Source organism: Rana temporaria, chromosome 1 (assembly GCF_905171775.1).
Source record: "Rana temporaria chromosome 1, aRanTem1.1, whole genome shotgun sequence".
Taxonomy (NCBI): domain Eukaryota; kingdom Metazoa; phylum Chordata; class Amphibia; order Anura; family Ranidae; genus Rana; species Rana temporaria.
In genome coordinates this window covers 655,692,161-655,705,615 of record NC_053489.1, presented here as the reverse complement: position 1 = coordinate 655,705,615, position 13,455 = coordinate 655,692,161, and the positions used below count along the sequence as shown (strand labels likewise).

At 51.3% G+C, this 13,455-nt stretch overlaps 1 pseudogene; it reads right to left on the bottom strand.

The window, feature by feature from the left end:
* Positions 1-2,756: 2,756 nt before the first annotated feature.
* Positions 2,757-2,892, bottom strand: LOC120925216 (annotated as a pseudogene).
* Between the last annotated feature and the right edge of the window lie 10,563 nt (positions 2,893-13,455).

Sequence of the window (13,455 nt, the reverse complement as noted above, 5' to 3'; positions counted from 1 at the left end):
CGGCCAGCGTAAATATTCACCTTAGATCCGACGGCGTACTAAGACGTACGCCAGTCGGATCTAACACAGCTTCAGGAGTATCTTGTTTTGTGGATACAAAACAAAGATACGCCGGAGCAAACTGGAAGTTACGCGGCGTATCAATAGATACACCAGCGTAACTTCTTTGAGGATCTGGCCCACTGTGTATGTATACTGTATGTGTGTGTGTGTATTGTGTGTCTGTGTGTGCATACTGTGTATGTATACTGTATGTGTGTGTGTGTATTGTGTGTGGCCCCCTATTGCCTGGGGGCCCCATAATCTCCTATTGCTCGGGGGCCCCATAATCTCCCATTGCCCGGGGGCCCCATAATCTCCCCTTGCCCAGGGGCCCCATGAGTTGTCAGTCCGCCCCTGTATGCAGGTGACTCTGCCAAGTGGCATTGGCCCCAGAACTATACAGGTATCATAAAATGAGAGGTCAGTCAGCTACAGCTCAAGGAACCCCTAACAACCTCTGGTGGCACCCTAGGATTCCACAGAACCGTGATTGAGAATGGCAGCTATAGATGGTTTATTTTTTAACAGGTTTAGATATGACTCCTGAGGCCCCGTACACACGGCCGAGGAACTCGACGTGCAAAGCACGTCGAGTTCCTCGTCGAGTTTTGGGATGAAGCCGCCGAGGAGCTCGGCGGGCCGCCTTCTCCCATAGAACAACGAGAAAATAGAGAACATGTTCTCTATTTTCTCGTCGAGCTCCTCGGCGGCTCCATCGAGCCAAAACTGTACAGACGACAGAGTTTCTCGGCAGAATCCGGGTTTTGACCGAGTTTCTCTGTGAATTCTGCCGAGAAACTCTGTCGTGTGTACGGGGCCTAAGAGGAGCAGCAGAGTACAGTCCTTGGGCCATACTAAGAGGACGATGTAATGATCATATATGACTGCCCCCATGTATATATATATAAATAATTAAAGACCATACAAGTAAAGCATTAAAAGCAATTTATAACATTAAAACACATTGGTAAGATTGTCTACATTATATATTTGCAATCACATTTACATATTTATATATCTAAAAAAAGGAACTGTCAAAAAACATTTGTTTCCATGTAATATTCCAGTTTTGTGAGGTATGCTGAATTGGAACAAAAAAAGGGAAATGCTACTCAACTTTTTAAAGATCCATTTATATGGTCCTGTGGGTGACAAGTTGTGGTATGATGTATATAGTGGGGGTGTAACATTTTGGGTTGAACAGAAAATGTATTTTTTTTTATTACATTTTGCAAAATGTCACAGTCACCGAAAAAAACAAGATTCACCATCACCATGGTAAGCTAGTATCTATTCCAAAGTGTTTTGCTTAATGGAATGAGCACTTGGTCCAACTAATGTATCTGTCTGTCTGTCTGTCCTTAATTATGAACTCAATAAACAGGCTTTGCCCACTTCTCTGATGTGGCCCCAGACTTATTTATTCAAAGACATAGATAAAGCATTAGGTGTGAAGGAAACAATCAATTCATAATACAATGGGCTCCAGCGGCGGCCCGTCCATAAGGGGCACAGTGGCGCCGCCCCCCTAATCTACATTCCGTGGCACAGGATGCATGGATTTCAATGTTTTTTTTTTAATGGAAGTACATGATTTGAGCCGAGGTTCTAATTGGCTTCAAAAAACGGTAGGCTTGGGGCATAGACCACTGCCCATGGCGTGTGAAACACACACAAAAACTTCACCCGATGCAAAAAAAAATGTGCACACACATAAAGAGGTGACACAAAAAAGTGTGTACGGGTGTACACAAGCCCTCTAAAACCTTGCCCTGATCCCCCGGGCATGAGGCTCCAGACGGAGACTGGGGTACTTTACACTTGGTCCATCTGCCCAAAACCAGACGGGCCCCGTTCTCTAGAGGGTCTGCCGAAACAGACCCGCCCAAGTACTAGGTGAGGCTCCCCCGAAGCGAGACCCCATGAGAGAGGGCGAACTAAGCCCAAAAGGCCATGTCCATCCCCTCCCAAGACTTTCAGGGCAGGCCCGAGGACCTACACCCTACCAGTCACACGTGCAAAAACGCGATGGGAACTGAAAGCCTATGGTATATGTGCCCCTGACCCGAGGACCGGCACCCTACTAGTCACACGTGACAAACGTGAAACACGTGAAACACCAAACGAAAAAAGACATAAAAGTGACGCACACAGGGGTTAAATAAAAAGAGAGTGGGGGAGAAGGAAGATGAGGGAGGTGAGTAGAAAGTGACCATCATGCAATACGATGGCTGGCCACGAAACAAAAATTCCTCTGGTCCTAGCCAAAAGGCCCGGCCCTAGAGGCAGGTGGTTAAAAAGTGTGACATGGTGACGTGACCAAGGTGCCAAAAATCAAAAGTGCCGGTAAAAACACTAGTGCAATTACGGCACCCCTGGACTGCCACTCCAGGGGCACATCGCCATAGGCTTTTCAACGGACCCTGACCCACAGCCCGGACCAGCAGCACCCATCCCAGCCAGGAAGGTAGGAGTTCTCAGAGATTGGGGAGAGCCCACGCCACTAGGCTACTCCTGCTACTCCCATCCCTCCCTCCTAATCACGTTCGGGAAATACTAACCGCTCCCCCTGAGAGAAGGAGGAGCTAGTGTTCTCTCCCGAACAACTGACCGGGGCAGGCACCACAAAATCCAGGCTGAAGGCCAGGGGCCCGGCCCCTCAGCTTCGACCGCATGTTTCTCCATCCAAATCAGAAGGCTTCCACCTCCACGCCAGCAGGTTTAGCATCTGCCAACCACCATCCCTTTCCACCTCGCCGTGTACTAGGGACAGTTAGCATAGCACCACCTACTGGCAACTGATAAGAACAGATACTACACTAGATCTTAGCCAAAAGGCCGAGAAGCGATGCCACTAACGTGAATTATAAAGTGCTGCAGTGCATTAAACCAGTGACGTCCTGATTAAATGAAGGTCAGTCCAACACAAGTTGTATACAGTCCTTATAATGGTGACTCCGTGAAAACAATGTGTTCCAGTGTCCACACCCAGGTGCTCCCGACCCTCAGGTAATGGTCACTCACCTCAGAGCGTGTGACCTCACAACTAAGTTTGGTCAGCCACGCTTGAGAATCAGCCCAAGGATTCTAGATAAGCTGTATGGTTCAGAGCTGCTCACTGGTGATGTATACTCATATGCAAACAGTCATGCCTCGTACATACGACCAGTTTTCCCGTCTAGAAAACTGTCATGACAGCTATTGGCCGGGAAAACTGGACGTGTGTATGCTCCATGGCAGTTTTTCCGACAGGAAAACCTTGGGAATCCCGGCGGGAAAAATAAGAACAAGTTTTCTTTTTTCCTGCCGGCATTCCCGGCGGTCTTTTTCCCAGCAGTTTTCCTATGGGAAACACTGCGGTGGAGCATACACACGACTGGGATTCCCGGCCAAAGCTCTCATGGCAGTTTTCCTGCCAGGAAAACTGGCCATGCGAGGGGGGTTAAAAGCTGCCAAGCAGGTTCTCGGCTTTCAACTTGGTTTTCCCAGCAGTAAAAAGTCCACTGGGGAAGCCCGTACTTGTGTACGAGGCATCAGAAGAGGCTCCTCATATGCAAACAGTAAAAAGAGGCTCCATAGCGTGATATAGTTTTTACACAGTTTATTAAATAAACAAGAAAGCCCAAATACAGAGTACTCACATGGATTAGGTGCGTATAGTGCACCGCTCTAATATCTAATATTTGCCTTAAAGGGTTAGTAAAGGAAAAAAAAAATTTCCTTTAAAATAACAAACATGTTATACTTACCTCCACTGTGCAGTTCGTTTTGCACAGAGTGGCCCCGATCCACGTCTTCTGGGGTCCCTCGGCAGCTGTCTCTGGTCCTCCCCGCAAGTACTGACCACAGTCATGTGAGAGAGCTTGCATGGTGATGAGTAATTGCGGGCGCTTTCCCGTGATACAGCGAGCGGCCATAGCTGCTCACTGTATCACTCGGCCCCGCCCCTCGGCGCGCCGCATCACTGGATGTGATTGACAGCAGCGCCAGTCGATCCATCCGCTCTAGCCAATCAGCGGCCAGGCTGAGCAGCGAAGAGGATCTGGGGACCGGGCGCGGGACTTTCGAGGGGTCAGGTAAGTAAAACGGGGGCTCGGGGGGGGAGGGGGGGTGTCAGCATCAGATGTTTTTTCACCTTAATGCATAGATTGCATTAAGGTGACATTTTTTTTTACATTACAACTCCTTTAAGCCACTGGGTTTTAGATGAGAACGTGTGTCCTTTCTGTGAGGCAGTCAGCTGCCTCCTACACCATCCTGTCCCCTCCCCTACGTGTGATCATACAAGGAAATTTTGTATTTTCCTCAGGGGGATCGTCCTGAGACCCAATTGGCCAGGGAGTCTTAGGAGTCCCGGCCAGTCGGGTCTCAGGAACCAGTTCCTGTTCGGCTGGGAGCAGCCCTACACCTCATCCTCGATCCTCGTCTTCTCCTAAGGTAAGGCTGCCTCCCTGTCCATCTCCCGCGTGGTGGCGGTGCAAGTGAGGGAGGGAGGTTTGTTTGCCGCTCCCCCCCAAAATATTGAGCAACAACCATCACTGCTGGGCTTAATAAGGGCACACAGTGATAAAGAATCCCATTTAAATTTCAAAAGCAGGTTTAAATCTGATTGTTTGCGGTGAGACACCTTAGCATCTCCAGATATGTTCCAGGATTGCCAGCAAGTGTGTTCCAGTATCACTTTTACGATGGTTCAAGGATCACCAGCCAGTGTGTTTCAAGATAACCAGCAGGCATGTTCCAGCATAACCAGCAAGTATGTTCCAGGATCATTAGCAGGTATGTTTTACCATCACCAAATTATAGACGAGGAGAAGTTTGTGGGTTGATGCAGTACAGAAATAGCTACGATGGCACTCGACCGCACTCGGCAGCACTTGGCATCAGATCTGTCCCCACTCGGCGGCTTGGGGCCAACAATAGAAAGAGAGTCCTAGAGCCAAGAGGGAAACGATAGGAGGAGGGACGGCATGACAGGGGGGACCGCAAGAAGGAAGATAGTGTCTAGCAGTGGCCGCTTTAAGGCAGTAGGAGGGGCTGTGTGGGAAATAGAGCGGCGCCGCTTTAAGGGAGAGGAGCAGCCTGGGGGAAAAAGGAGGGGCTGGCTAACACTAGCCTGGAGGGAGGAAGTGATGTAGCGTCACTCCTCCATTTTAGCTAAAGGGGAAACGTCCCACCCACCCTCCCATGTGGTAGGCGAGCGGAAGGGGGAAGGCGGTGTTTGGGGTTTCTGGAGAGGAAAAAGGCAGGACGTTTTATTGCAAACAGTTGTACCCATAGGTGTACCCATGGGTTTGCGACTGAGGCCAAAGTTAAACAGTTATTGTCCCAGTGGCCAATTGGAGTTGTGGTCTTTCAGACCACCAGGTGGTTTAAAGTGGTGTAAAAGTTATTAATTGAAAATGGTTATTTATGTTAATTTTAGTTTTGCAAAATAAAATAGGCCGTAAGGCCAACTTTACTCCACACTGGTGTCAGTCGTTAATTTTGGTAATATGGAAAAGGGTAGCAGTCATAAAAGGGGTGGTTTATAATGAAAGTCGGTCCTTAACATGTCATGCTGCATGCCTGAGACCTGGGCCTTTTCAGGGACCCATTCGGGGCTCCAGCCCCCCCTCCTGATGCCCCTGCCTGTTGAATATAACATTGACAGGGGTCCCCGCATCCCCAGACCCTTATCGAGTAAAAATGTCTCTTACAGCTTTTGAAAAGTAAACTAATTAGAAATTGTTTGCCTGCCCATGCAGGTCATGTCCCTGTGATGTTATGTAGTCCTCGGAATCCCTAATCTAGACCAGTGAGGCCCGGAGTGACAGGGACAAAAAGGAGATAACGGAGGGCTGGCCATGACTGGGTGGAATCAGGGCAACAAGAGGTTAAAAGAAAAGAGGTGCTCTCAGGGGAGTGGCCGTAGTCTTTATTCTGTGGAGGGGAGGAGTGATATATATAGGGGGCAGGGGCAGCTCCACAGGCAGACGAGTGAGACATAGGGAGGCAGGTTTTTTCTCTCTGCTCCCTGAAGGTAGGCCACAAGCATGGACATAGATTTAGTGCTCAGTGGTAGAGTCACTGACTTCCATACCCTTCATTTGACAAGCAGACGAGTGAGACACAGGGAGGCAGGTTTTTTCTCTCTGCTCCCTGAAGGTAGGCCACAAGCATGGACATAGATTTAGTGCTAACGAGGCTGAGGGCTGCGGCGGCAAGTCGGGAGCCAGGATGGCTCGAATCCCAGGTGGGGGGCCTATTAGTGGACGAGGCGGGGGGGGGTCACAGGCTGGATCGCGGGTTTCCCCACACGCTCGGCGATCGCCGGAGCTTTATTCCCCTACCCCCACCGCCATGGCCTAATCGGAGCCCCCAGGAGGACCCGTCGCCCCTTCCGGCCAAGCGAGCACATGCTTCGGCCGGGGGTGATGGCGGTCGAAATCCGCCGCTTAGTCTGGGCCCGGTGGGCGGGGCTTCGGGCCGGAATGGCGCCCGTTCCTCACCCACGCGTCGGAGCAGCAGGGATGGAGCGGTTCCCCCCCACACCCCTGGGACAGAAGGGAGGGATCTCAACGCTCAAAACACGGGGCAACAGCCGGGGGGTCATCCAGGGAGTCCCCGGATCGGCGGAGGGTGATCGAGCGGAGGTCCATTGGGGGGAGCAGCAGTGCAGAGACATCCACGGCCGGGTTGAGTGGGAGAGGACGATCTGCCGGGAGGCTGGGATCCACGGCCTCCAGGCCTTCTGCGCCTGGGAGGCAGACGTCGCCGAGGACGCCGGCCACAGAAGATCGTACGGAAGGGGAGGCATCGGGATCGGAGGAAGATGTTCGGGTGGATGCGTCGCCTGCGGTGGAGTTGCCGGTGTCGGCTGTGAGGGATGTGCCCGGCCAGCCTGGTAAGTCCACTAACAATACTTCTGGGGTTTTTGTTACTGCATTGTGTACACTGTTAGGGGTGGGGGCAGGGGTCCTCCTGTGATTGTGGGTAATGTGGGGGGTAATGTGTTGCCGCCAAGCGGGGGCCCCGGGGTGGCAGGAGTTTCGCCTGCTGCCCAGGGTTCCCCTGGGGGCTTGCAGGATTTTTTGGGGGGTTTGAGGGACCTGGTACAGCGTTTTGCCGGAGGAGGGGGGGTGGGGACGCCGCCTCAGGCTGCACCCTGGGTTGGGGGATCGGCTGAAGGGGGGGTTCCCGTGGCTGTTGGGGCCCCCAGGAGGACCCATCGCCCCTTCCGGCCAAGCGAGCACAAGCTTCGGCCGGGGGTGATAGCGGTCGGAATCTGCCGCTTAGTCTGGGCCCGGTGGGCGGGGCTTCGGGCCGGAATAGCGCCCGATCCTCACTCACGCGTCGGAGCAGCAGGGATGGAGCGGTTCCCCCCCACACCCCTGGGACAGAAGGGAGGGATCTCAACGCTCAAAACGCGGGGCAACAGCCGGGGGGTCATCCAGGGAGTTCCCGGATCGGCGGAGGGTGATCAAGCGGAGGCCCATTGGGGGGAGCAGCAGTGCAGAGACATCCACGGCCGGGTCGAGTGGGAGAGGACGACCCTGTTGCCGTTAGAGAAGTTTAATTTGGATAGGGTGAAGCCAGACAGTTCAAAAAGGATGACGAGGAGAAGAGGAGGTATAGGTTGATTCCTCAGACGTTCAGCAATTGGTTGCAGGCATTTGCGATCATGGCCAGCATCATAGGGGAGAAGAGCCCGGAACACTGTTCTGCGCTTTTCTGCTATATGGACACTATAGGGGAAGCTTACCGGGTATATGGGGGGACAGGGTGGTTGAGGTATGACGAGCAGTTTCACCAACGGCCGGCTGTGCGCCCTACGCTGCGATGGGACCACAAAGATATCAGTTTGTGGATGCGGATGATTTCCACGCCCCGAACTAATACTCCATTTTTTCAGGGCGGGGCCGGGGGTTCGGCTACCTCGGGATTGCCGGCCGCAAAAAAATGGGGGGTGTGTTGGCAGTTTAACGAGGGTTCCTGCAAGTTTGGGGGAACCTGTCGTTTTAAACATGAGGCTCCGGATACGGGGGCACTCACCCCCTGTCCCGATGCTTCAAAAAAGGGGGAGGCTGCTAGCAAAGGGGACAAGAGCCAGACAAGTTTCGCCTCATTCACCACCTATCCTTTCCAAAGGGGGGGTTGGTGATTGACGCGATAGACCCCGAGGCATGCACGGCATCGTACGCGTCATTTGACGCTGCGGTGCGTGTGGCGTTATGGAAGGGGGGCCCTGATGGCAAAATCGGACATCGAGGCTGCGTTCCGCTTGCTGCCGGTACACCCGGACAGTTTTAGGCTGTTGGGTTGCCGGTGGCGGGATGAGTTCTACGTGGATCGGTGTTTGCCGATGGGCTGCTCAATTTCCTGCGCGCTGTTTTAGAAGTTTATTTCGTTCTTGGAGTGGGTGGTCGGGGATGTGGCAGGCTCGGACTCAGTTATTCATTACCTGGATGACTTTCTGTGCGTGGGGCCTCCTTCATCCAATGTGTGCGCGATTTTGTTGGCAACGTTGCAGCACATGGCGGACAGGTTCGGGGTGCCGTTGGCAGCCGACAAGACGGAGGCCACGGTGTTGAGTTTTTTGGGAATCATGATTGATTCCGAGGCAATGGAGTGCAGGCTTCCGGTAGACAAGGGTACGAATCTGCGGCTGGAGATTGGGGAGATGCTGGGGCGGGACAAGGTTCAATTGCGGGCTTTGCAGTCCTTGTTGGGCAAGTTGAATTTTGCCTGCCGCATCATCCCTATGGGAAGGGTTTTCTGCCGACGGCTGACGGCAGCAACGGCGGGTGTGAGGGCACCAACGCATTATATCCGATTAACGGGGGAGTTGAAGGCGGATTTCTGGAAACATACAATGGTAGGGCAATTTGGATATCTGGGCCCATCAGCAACTTTGATCTGGACTTGGTCACGGATGCGGCCGGGTCCACGGGCTATGGGGCCTTTTTAAAGGGACGATGGAGCGCGGAGGCGTGCCCTGAGTCATGGGTGGCGGCGGGTTCCCGGTGGTAGTGGCGATCGAGCTATGGGGGGCGGAATGCAGAAATTTAAAGATCAGGTTGAATTGCGATAACATTGGGGTGGTGCAGATCATTAATCGGATTTCCGGTTCATCGTTACCGGTGGTGCGATTGCTGCGCCAACTCGTGTTGCGCTGTTTTCAGTGGAATATATTTCTGTATGCGGTGCACATCCGGGGGGTGGATAACAGAATCGCTGACGCCTTGTCTCGGTTTCAGTGGGACAGGTTCAGGGAGCTGGCCCCAGGGGCAGATACGGAAGGGGTCCCTTGCCCGGGGTGGATGTGGGGGGCTTGCATTGGAGCTGCGGCAGACTGGATCAGGAGGTCAATGAGTGGGCAGACATGGGCCGCATACTAGAAGGTATGGGAGGAATGGGCCGGTTTTAGATGGCTGGCGGACGCCGAGCTGGGGAGGGGGAAACGGGCTGGTTGGTGGTTTATTTTGTGGCTAGACACATGGAGAAGGGCGGGTCCGTGTCGTCCTTGGAGAAGAAATTACTTGCCTTGGCATTTTTGTTCAAGTTGGAAGGTCGGGAGGATCTCACAAAAATATTTTGGGTAAAGCAGGCGGTCAAGGGTTACAAGAAGGGGCGCCAGAGCAAGGATGCGCGGAGGCCGGTGTCGTTTTCAATATTGCGCAGGATTTTTGGGGTATTGGGGGACATTTGTTCGTCGGACTACGAAGTATGGTTGTTTCGGGCGGCTTTTTCGGTGGCATTTTTTGGGGCTTTTCGGGTAGGGGAGCTAGTCAGTCCCTCTAAACGGGTGGCCGGGGGGCCTTTTGGCGGAGGACGTAAGGTCGGCGGAGGACAGGGTGGTTTTGCGGCTGAGGCGGTCGAAGACGGATGAGAGGGGAAAAGGAGTGGGCGTGTTTTTGTACTCGATGCCGGGTTCAGAGGTGTGGTAAGGGAATATTTAAGGGGACGCCCTGGGGGTGGTGGGCCATTCTTGGTGCATGTTGATGGTTCTTTCGTATCGCGTTTTCAATTCATTCATTTTTTTTAAATGTTTGAAGAAAGTGGGGTTGGACGAGGGACTGTTTGCCTCGCACTCCTTCCGTATCGGGGTGGCGACCGAGGCGGCCCGGTGCGGGTTGAATGAGGCGGCAGAAAAAAAAAAAAGGATTAGGAGATGGGAATCGAGGAGATTCCGTTCTTATGTACGCCCACATTTGGTGATGGATTAGTAAAAGGTATGGGACGCTTGCCTGAAATGCCGGGATGTATTGTGTGGGGTGAGTTTTGATAGTCATTGTTACTGTTTTGTTTTTCAGGTGGAAGGCAGGCGCGCCTCGTGTGGATCATGGGGCATTTTTATGTTTGTAGGTGGGCCAGGAGAGCGGATTCTAGGCCAGAAGGAAGGCAGTTGGGGATTTCCAGGCGGGAGGCAACGATTAGGTGGTTAGGTATCTCTGAGATGGGTTGGGGCAGGGTGCTGACTGAAGTGCTGCGCTATGCTCGGCTCGACCGACCCCCGGATGTGTTGCGGTTACACGTTGGGGGGAACGACCTGGGGATTCGGCCTATAGGGGACTTGATTTCGGCGGTCAAGGCGATGTCTTGACGTTACGGGCATCTTTCCCAAGAATGTTGATCGTCTGGTCTGACATTGTCGCGCAAACCACGTGGCGCATGGCACGGTCAGCGGATAGGGTTAATAAGGGAAGGATGAAGGTGAATAAGGTTCTGGGGAGGTTTGTGGCTAAACTTCGACACAGGGAGTTGGAGTTGAATGTGGGGCTGTACCTGCTCAGGGATGGTGTTCACCTAACTGATGTGGGTACAGACTTGTGGGTGCTAGGTGTGCAGGAGGGCATTCAGAGGGCCCTGCGGGTGTGGAGGGACCCGTAAGGAAAAGGGGTTTTCCCTTCCGGGCTGTGGTGGTGTCCTTGGTCTTTGATGGTGACAGTTAACTGATGGAATGGAAATGGTTGGGGGGCTCATCGGTGGGATGGGCCCCTATGGGGTTATTGCAGTGGAACGGTGTCCGCTGTAATACGGTTACGGTGCACTGCGGGTTAAAAAGGGGTGTCTCCGAGCTGGAGTCGGCTGGAGGCCTTGGTATAGTAATGGTACCGCAGTGTGGTGGTGAAGGAAAAGGTTAATGGGGGGTTACTGTCAAAGACCAATTGGGACTGGTGTTAATGTAATAAAAGTGTTTGGGAAAATTTTGTTAATAATAAAGTTGGAATTGTTGGAAATTCCTATTATCTAAAATTTGGTTAAATATTTAATTTTGGTTATAAAATAAAATGGCTGTTGTGGCCAATTTTACTCCAATTTACTGTGTCGGTCTTGTTACTGGGTCAAGAAGGTCACGGGGTGGAAAAGGGGGGTTAAAAGAGGAAAGGTATAATGGGGGTGATATTGGGAAGGTTGCACATTGAAACTACACTAGTCAAGTACCTGTACAGCAGTCAGACACGTTGACGGGATACAATGTACAAACCCATAAAGAATTCAGTAAAAGAATGAATACATGGGGATTACATCTTCATTATAAACATCAGTCCAGATGCATTATGTGCATTAAATACACACCAGTTCATCCACAAAAACTAAACTCGATGCTTATACTAAAACACAAATTAATCCAGTTATGTATCCACTAAAAATAAATATATCAGTGTACTTTTACATACAGTATAATCTATAAACTGTCTTTATATCAGGATCTTTTAATTCCATGTACAGCAGCAATCACATTGGAAGAACAAGGAGCTTTGCTGCTTTGAATACAGTAGTGTTGTCATTCATCAGTGTGACCATGCAATAGAGCAGAGGGATGAATGACCTTATCAGCTTACTGTTTGTTTTTCATTAAACATTCACAGCATGGAAGTGGGAAGGTGGTTCTGTTGTGTTGTTTGATTGTAGTGAAGGAAAGTGGGGTCTTTGACCTAGCTATGTTGTCTGACAGGGGTGTCTAGATTACACGAATGGTTGAATTAACTCATGAATCAGCAAAGTCAGCAGTAAACAATGCAGATAAACATTACCTGCAGTGTGAATATTAATACTATAACTAGTGCATTCTAAAAGGATGGCTAGAAAATGGTGCGATGTTCCTTGACAGGTATCTCTTATGCCCCGTACACACCATCACTTTATGTGATGAAAAAAAACGACACTTTCTGTGAAGTAAAAATTTACGTTTTTGAAACTTCAATTTTCAAAGACGAAGTTGCCTACACACCATCGTTTTTCTCACAATGTTCTAGCAAAGCGAGGTTACGTTCCACCACGTTTTACCATTGAAGCTTGCTTCATAAGTAGCTTCTGGGCATGCGTGGATGAAAAAACGTCTTAGAAAACGACGTTTTTTGCTACACACGGTCAATTTCTGTGAAGTAAAAAGTGCACTTTTGAAAAACGACACATAAAATTGAAGCATGCTTCAATTTTTTTTGGTCGTTTTTTACAAGACATAAAACGACGTTTTCCCCCACACACAGTCAATTAAAGTGACGTTTTTAAAAACGTCATTTTTTTTCATCACATAAAGTGATGGTGTGTACGCGGCATTAGCATAGGAGATAAGCAAAGGTCTCTGTAGAGCAGTTGTAAAGGGACAGGCCCGGATTCACAAAGCACTTGCGCCGACGTATCTCCAGATACGCCGCGTAAGGGCAAGTATGCGCCGTCGTATCTGTGCGCCGGGCCCACAAAACTAAGATACGCCTAAAAACAGGCTTCATCCCACCGACGTAACTTGCCTACGCCGGCGTAGAGTGGGCGCATATTTACGCTGGAAGCATTTGGCGCTCCCATTGATTTCCTATTCAAATATGCAAATGGGGGAGATACGGCGATTCACGAACGTACATGCGCCCGACGCAGTGCGCGTAAAGTCATACATCCGGCGTAAATTTATGCCCCATAAAGGAGGTGTAACTCAGCAGCAGACATGCAAAGCTCTGCACCAGGGAACACAAGCCGGCGTATTTTACGTAGTTTACGTTGGACGTGAATATGACTGGGCGTAGGTTACTCTCACGCCATAGGCAGTGATCCGGAGTATCTTAGGCAGTTGTTCCGACGTGATTGTGAGCATGTGCACTGCGATGCGTCCACGGGACGGCGCATGCGCCGCTCGTTATACGTATCTGTCTGGCGCTCTGCCCATCATTTGCTTGGGGTCACGTCTCATTTGCATGGCTCACGCCCACTTCCACTTACGCCGACTTACGCCTAGGAAACCCAGCGCAGTTTTGGGAGCATTAGCTTTGTGAATTCAATGCTTGCCTCTCTGCACTGCGTCGGCGTAGTGTACAGGAGATACGCTATGGCGGCATAAATGTGCGCCAATGTCTGTGAATCCGGGCAACAGTCGTTAGTCCTTACCAGTGGAGGCCCACTCATTAGGGGCGCAGGGGCGTCACCCCCCCCAAT